At 45.2% G+C, this 6393-nt stretch overlaps 2 non-coding genes across 2 annotated transcripts; both read right to left on the reverse strand.

The window, feature by feature from the left end:
• Nucleotides 1-3978: 3978 nt before the first annotated feature.
• On the reverse strand, nucleotides 3979-4050 carry Trnac-gca3 (transfer RNA cysteine (anticodon GCA) 3). Its single transcript has one exon. It is a non-coding gene; the product is annotated as a tRNA-Cys (tRNA).
• An 892-nt stretch (nucleotides 4051-4942) lies between these two features.
• Trnac-gca4 (transfer RNA cysteine (anticodon GCA) 4) lies at nucleotides 4943-5014 on the reverse strand. Its single transcript has one exon. It is a non-coding gene; the product is annotated as a tRNA-Cys (tRNA).
• Between the last annotated feature and the right edge of the window lie 1379 nt (nucleotides 5015-6393).

The raw sequence follows: 6393 nt of genomic DNA on the forward strand, positions 1-6393 counted from the left end.
CTCTTCATGGAAAAGAGCATCCAGGAAGAACGAAGCCTGTCCCACAGAAGCCCAGTGTGTGGAGATGTGTTTCACTGCAGCTTCCTGTCATTTAAAAGCCTCCTCTCTTCAGTGTTCTTCTTTCCAGTCACCTCCAACACTGTCTCTCCTAGGACTCTATAGCTGTGCTTTTCAAACATCAGATATCAATCATAAATGAGAGTCCCATCAATGTCTAATTATCTGTGTCTATTTCAGAAGGTCTTAATTAGTTGTTCCATAAACCTTCCATTGTGGAGGGATAGCCTGAATCTGAGGCTGCTGAGTTATTCTGAGGCTAAGTCAGTGACTCACTTTGTCCCACTCTTCCCACTGTGCAGCAGCAAACCCTGTCCTTCAGTCTTTTTTTTTTTTTACATTTTATGAGTTTGGCTGTTTTGTCTGCATGTGTGACTGTAAAACATGTGATTTCCTGGTACCCAAGGTAACCAGAAAAGCATTTCAGACCTTCTGGAACTGGACTTACAGATTGTTGAGAGATGCCAAGTGTGTGCTAGAAATCAAACCTGTGTCTTCTACAAAGCAACATGAGATCTAAAGCATCAAGCCATGGCCCCAGCCCTGCAGTCCTGTCTCAGGTTTCCACCCTTCAGTCTAGTCTCTGTTTTCTTGGGGGACAATTCTCTTACATTGGTTTCCTTTCCTTTCCTTTCCTTTCCTTTCCTTTCCTTTCCTTTCCTTTCCTTTCCTTCCCCTTCCCTTCCCTTCCCTTCCCTTCCCTTCCCTTCCCTTCCCTTCCCTTCCCTTCCCTTCCCTTCCCTTCCCTTTCCTTTCCTTCCCTTCCCTTCCCTTCCCTTCCCTTCCCTTCCCTTCCCTTCCCTTCCCTTCCCTTCCCTTCCTTTCCTTTCCTTTCCCTTCCTTTCCTTTTTTGTTCTATGGCCTATGAATCCTCTGTTCAGGATTTAAAGTTCCCAGATTGGTGACTTGGTGACAAAACCACTCTGCTTTTAGCCTCAGACACCAGAATAAAGGCTGTGTTTACCTTGTCATGGTCACTTGTGCCCTACAGGTTCCCCTCCCACTAGACACATTGTGTGATGAGAAGATACTGGTGCTTGGGATTCACCATGCAGAGGGAGGAGATCTGTCATCACCCATCTGCTTGGTCAGCAGTGTAAGGTGCATCCCAGCTGGTGTGTGTGTGTGTGTGTGTGTGTGTGTGTGTGTGTGTGTGTGTGTTCCTTGGATCTCTGATCTTTCAGTGGACCAAGTCTTCATCATATTTAGAAGGGGACATGAGGTCCCTAATCCTAGGCCATGGCACCTTCAGTAGAAAGAAAGGGTTTCTGCATCTAGAACCCTGTATGGAAGGAAGCCAGCACAGCATGTGGAGTGGGCAGCAGGTAAAGTCCCTAAAGCAAGGAGATAAAGAGAGGGCTGACTTCTGCATCAACTGGAGGACTCCAGTGGATCCTCCAGAGCTGGGGATTGTGAATCCCAGGCTGTGGGGGTGAAGCACACAAGCCACCAGGATTCCAGGCAGCTCATTGGCATCCAATGGTGAGTGTTGGCTGACACCTGCTCTAAACGGTCAGGATCTGTGTGGTCAAAGTTGTGCTTTAGTGTTTGAAGTTTCACTGCACAGAACAATATTTATTCCCACCAAAGACCTGAACTTTTCACAGGCAGCCTTTGCTATAATGCTGTGTGAAGAGCTAAGAGCCTGACAGGGCTGGAGCTCCATCATGTACCATGGACAGCTCCACAGTCAGCTGGCTTTGCTGAAGACACACAGAGAGAATGCAGACCCCTCCACTGTGTAGTGGCCTCAGCTATTTCTGCAGGGTGGATAGGATTGCATAAAACTGAAACTGAAAACAATAATCAAATTACCACAATGTTGTCTAGTGTGCTGGCTCAGCAGACATCAGCACTTGCTGCACGACCCTGGGAATCTAAGGTGGATATGTGTCCTATGTATATTTTTCTATCCCACATGAAAAGGACAGACATGTAGGAACATAGATGTGATCCAAGCAGTCACACAGGAAGATGGGTGATGACAGGAGAATCCTTCTGGAAGATCATGAAGAGTTAGCCTGGAGTATGTATCCATGTCTCAAGCAATAAGAGAGACTCTGCTTCAAATAAAGCAGAAGGTGAGAGCTGACACCTCTGACTTTCCTCTGAGCTTCCCACATGCTCCATGGTAAGCACATGCCCTCACAAACACATGATACTTGCACACCCACAGAGATATCCACACATACACACACATACATGCACACTCATTCCTACACACACATGCAATTGTAAGCATACACACACACATCACCAGTGTTGGGAATTTTGAGTGCCCCTATCTGTCTTGAGTATTAATTTTTATTAGTGGTAAGTCAGGTTCCCTAGGGCACTGAAGATGAGAAGTCACAGAGCATCCCTGCTAAGGCAGTACAGGAATGAAGTGTTAATGAGGAGAGTCTACACAGGTACAAAGGCATAAGTCACTAGTAGAACAATTGCTTACAGTTCATGCAATCACTGACTCAAGACTGTACCCTGTTGGCGACACTGCTGGCCATGTCATGCTCCTGAGACCATCCACTCTCTGATTCTCACTTCTCCATAGTTCTGAAGATGGAAGCCATTCTTCATGTTATTTCTTCTTCTAAAACATTGAGGGATTTCATAAATGGAGACCAAGAGGGAAGAAGATGGGAGATAATGGAGGCTACTCAATCCCTGCTCAGGAAGGCTGGCACAAGAGTCCCTGAATCATTAATGTAAACTCTGCTATGGCTTGGTCATTATGAGTTGTGTCTTGCTTGGCTCTGATTTAACCAATGCTTTTCCACACCTGTAGCATGGAGTTGCTTATACAAAATTAATATGTATAAGCAAGTGTATCTGAAACATCCCTAGAGCTATTTAGAGATACAGGTAGTCATCTTAAGGTACTGTTCCAAGAGGATCTGGTTTAGGTTTTATTGAGTGGGGACTAAGGACATTTTGTTCTCACCTACCTTATCCTACTTGCCATGTGTTTTGAGCACAACAAAATGTGTTTTCAACCTCATAACTGGGCATGCAGGTCGTTATTGCAGTTCACAGAGTCCACAGCTGGGCACAACTGTTAATGACTTCACAAAGGACCTTCCAGTTCTACCCAAGCCAGCTGACAAGGAAGAAGCTTCCTGGTCAGTACCAACTTGGTTCCCCATGTCCTGTGACTAATATGTTTGGTGTCTTTTATCAATAACATTTTGTCAGCATGTTCTAATGGGCATCTGAGAACAATGGCAGTACCCTATAATGTCCTGGGGGGTCTCAGAAACACCACAGTTTAGTTGGAATTTCTCTGCTCAGGGGATTAGGATCTTCAAGAAGCCATAAATTGCCAAATAAGACATCCCAGTGCCAGGCATGGGATACATCCCTTTGAGTTGTTAGTTGAAGGTCCTTTGTAAAGTCATTAACAGTTGGGGGGTGTCCTGCACCCACAAACATTTCTAGTGTCAAGTACTGCTGTTGAAAAGTTAACTACCGTGATGATTTATTGTCCTGTATATATCATCTGTACTTTGTAGCCTAGGGTTTTAAGATCTTCCCTTTGGTGTTACAGTTCTTTGATATTCCCTGTGGAGTTGTGATGAGTCTTTGCAGAAAGGTAGGATGGAAGCCCACACCTTCCTTTACGGGTATTTTTCTTGTATTTTGGCCTTCTATCATTTTTCTGTCTCTGATCACTGTGTCAATTGGGGGAGGAGTGGATGGATTCAGAGCCTTCAAGGTTTGTGTACTTGTGTGGGAGTTCTGTTAAGTTCTCTTAAGGCTAAGTCATACTCATAGAAGACATCAAATTACCTTGTATTATGACGCCTAGAGAGGGAGGCCATATGATTTATTCAAGAAACTTCAACTAATGGAGACCTCATAGCTTCACTGAGGTCCTGCCTAAGGTGGATATGGTAAGTTAAGAACCAAAAACATATTAAAACAAGGGGGCACCTGGATTTGAACCAGGGACCTCTTGATCTGCAGTCAAATGCTCTACCCCTGAGCTATACCCCCACCTTATAGGTAAGGTAGCCTCTCATTAGCACCTCTTCAAGTATAGTGCCACACCCAGGCTTGCTATGTTTTTATGATCTACTGCTTCCTCTACTGATCTTGAGTCTGTCAGTAATTTTCTATTTAAGTTTGCCCTTCACCCTTCTCTCAGCTTTTATTAGCCCACCTAAATGCACCCCATCTCTGGGTGTGCTACAGACCTCAGCTACAGATGTAGAAGGACAATTAACTGTGGTGTTTTCCTTTAGTTCACAATTAACTTTTCTTAAATGGCCAAGAAGAGCTGTGGGTTCTAGGTCTTCATTAGCCAACCTGCAGTCCAGAGGGAACTTATCCTCTAGGACATCAGGACAGTGCTCATTACTTCACTCCATCATTTATTCACTCAATAACATTCATGGAGTTCATTAGCTCTGGTCACTTATCAGCCACAGTGAAGACACAAGAAGAGATCAGTCATTTTCCTTTTTTCTCGGAGTCTTGGTATAAATTGGAGCCACATTCATGGATCAGTCTTTCCTCAGGAGGAGCAGGAGCCAAAGCACATGTTAGGGGAAAGTGGAACTGGGGAGCACCCTATAGGAGGCCCTGGAGAGACTTCTTGAGGGAACAGCTATGGAAAGTTTCTAGAGGAAGAAGCCACTCCTCAGCTTCACAAAACTCTGCTCTGACCTTCTGCACCAAGTGAACCTTATAGAGCCTTGGAGTGCCACAACCTGTGACCTGGATGGGTCTCACAGTGGGTTTCTTACTAGTTCCTGACAGAGAAGAGAACAGAACAGAGATCAGGTCTGAGAAGAATACAGAGCACAAGGGAGCACAGTATGTTATGCAGCTCTGTGTTAACCAATGTCTCACATTTGGTCTCCTGTGTATGAAGGAGACAATAAGAAGGGGGCACCTGGATTTGAACCAGGGACCTCTTGATCTGCAGTCAAATGCTCTACCCCTGAGCTATACCCCCTTCTGCTTTATGTACATCTCATAAACGTCTCTGAAGCTGTACGGCCACTCCCTACCATGTGTGCTTCCCAGTACTCTAAAATATCTGCTTTCTCCTGTGAGGCCCAGCCCTTATCCAACTCTGCACACCTGTCTGTCACCTCATGACCAGCACCTTCCTGTCCTATTTTACAGCCAAGACAGAACACAACCGACTGCAAGTCTGCATTCATCTCATCCTGCAGACCCACTTATACAAGCCACACTCAAAGGGCTGGGTAAGTGATTGATGGCTTTTGAGGGAGAGAGGACTGTTTTCTCTAAGGGAGTGGCTCTTGGTAAGTCAATCCTAATGCAGTGGAATACTTGGGACCCAGAAGCATGTGGACTTCACAAATTGGAGGAACAAAGCCTGCGGTATAGAGGTGGATGACTCTGTGAGGAGTTAAAGGACCGAGGTGAAGGTGAATAGGATCCAAACACACCATATGAAATCTCAAGGAATTAATGAAAGTATCTTAAAATATATTTTTTCTCAGCAATAAGGTCTTACCACCAGGTTGTGGAGAAGAATCAATAGCCTTGGGACTAGCTGGTGGCATAATGTCATTGACTTAACCATAACTTTTAAAAACATTGGCAGAAAGGCCCACTCCATTAGATGGTACCCATTTCTAATCCTGCTAATACGGCCATGAACCTGGGACTAGCTAGGTCATGGGCCCTAGGAGAAATGTGCTACTTTGTTCTGCTAAAGGAACACAGCAGTGAAATGATTCCTAATGACACTGCTACACCCATAGATCAGTGCTCAGGTCGGCTCACAAGGGAGAAGCTTCTCCCTGCAGTAGATGGAAGTTAACACAGAGACACACAAGTGCAGAGTGGACAGACGGTGAGAGACTGTGGAGCACCCAGTCGTAAATGTGATGCCTTCCCCACACCCTTATGCTCAACATCAGACTGCTGTGCCTAAGGGGAGGCAGAAAGGCTGTGAGAGCAGAGCTGGTGGAGACTCCAAGGAAACAGCGTCATCTGTTTTGTATTTCATTTTGTCCATCTTTTCCTTTCCATTTCAGTGAAAGAGGGAAAGTCACAACCATAACTTGGTTAACACGAGGTTGTCCTCTGCTTTCCGTATAGCAACATAGGTGACTGCCTCCAGGAGGCCTCCAAATATGGAGGTCGCAGACATTGAGGATGCCAAATTAATCTCCCTCCATGGTTAAATTTTCCCATATGGCTACACTTAATACCCCATAACATTTCTAGCCAGTTGGTGCCTGCCTCCAAGTCGGTTTTACCCACGTTAACATTCTTCAGTAGGAAGATCAAACCTAGAAGGAAGTCCAAGCCACCCTCCCCTTGCCACAATACACCAAATATATAGTCAGCCACCTT

This window comes from Rattus norvegicus, chromosome 4 (genome assembly GCF_021556685.1).
Source record: "Rattus norvegicus strain SHRSP/BbbUtx chromosome 4, alternate assembly SHRSP_T2T, whole genome shotgun sequence".
NCBI classification, from domain to species: domain Eukaryota; kingdom Metazoa; phylum Chordata; class Mammalia; order Rodentia; family Muridae; genus Rattus; species Rattus norvegicus.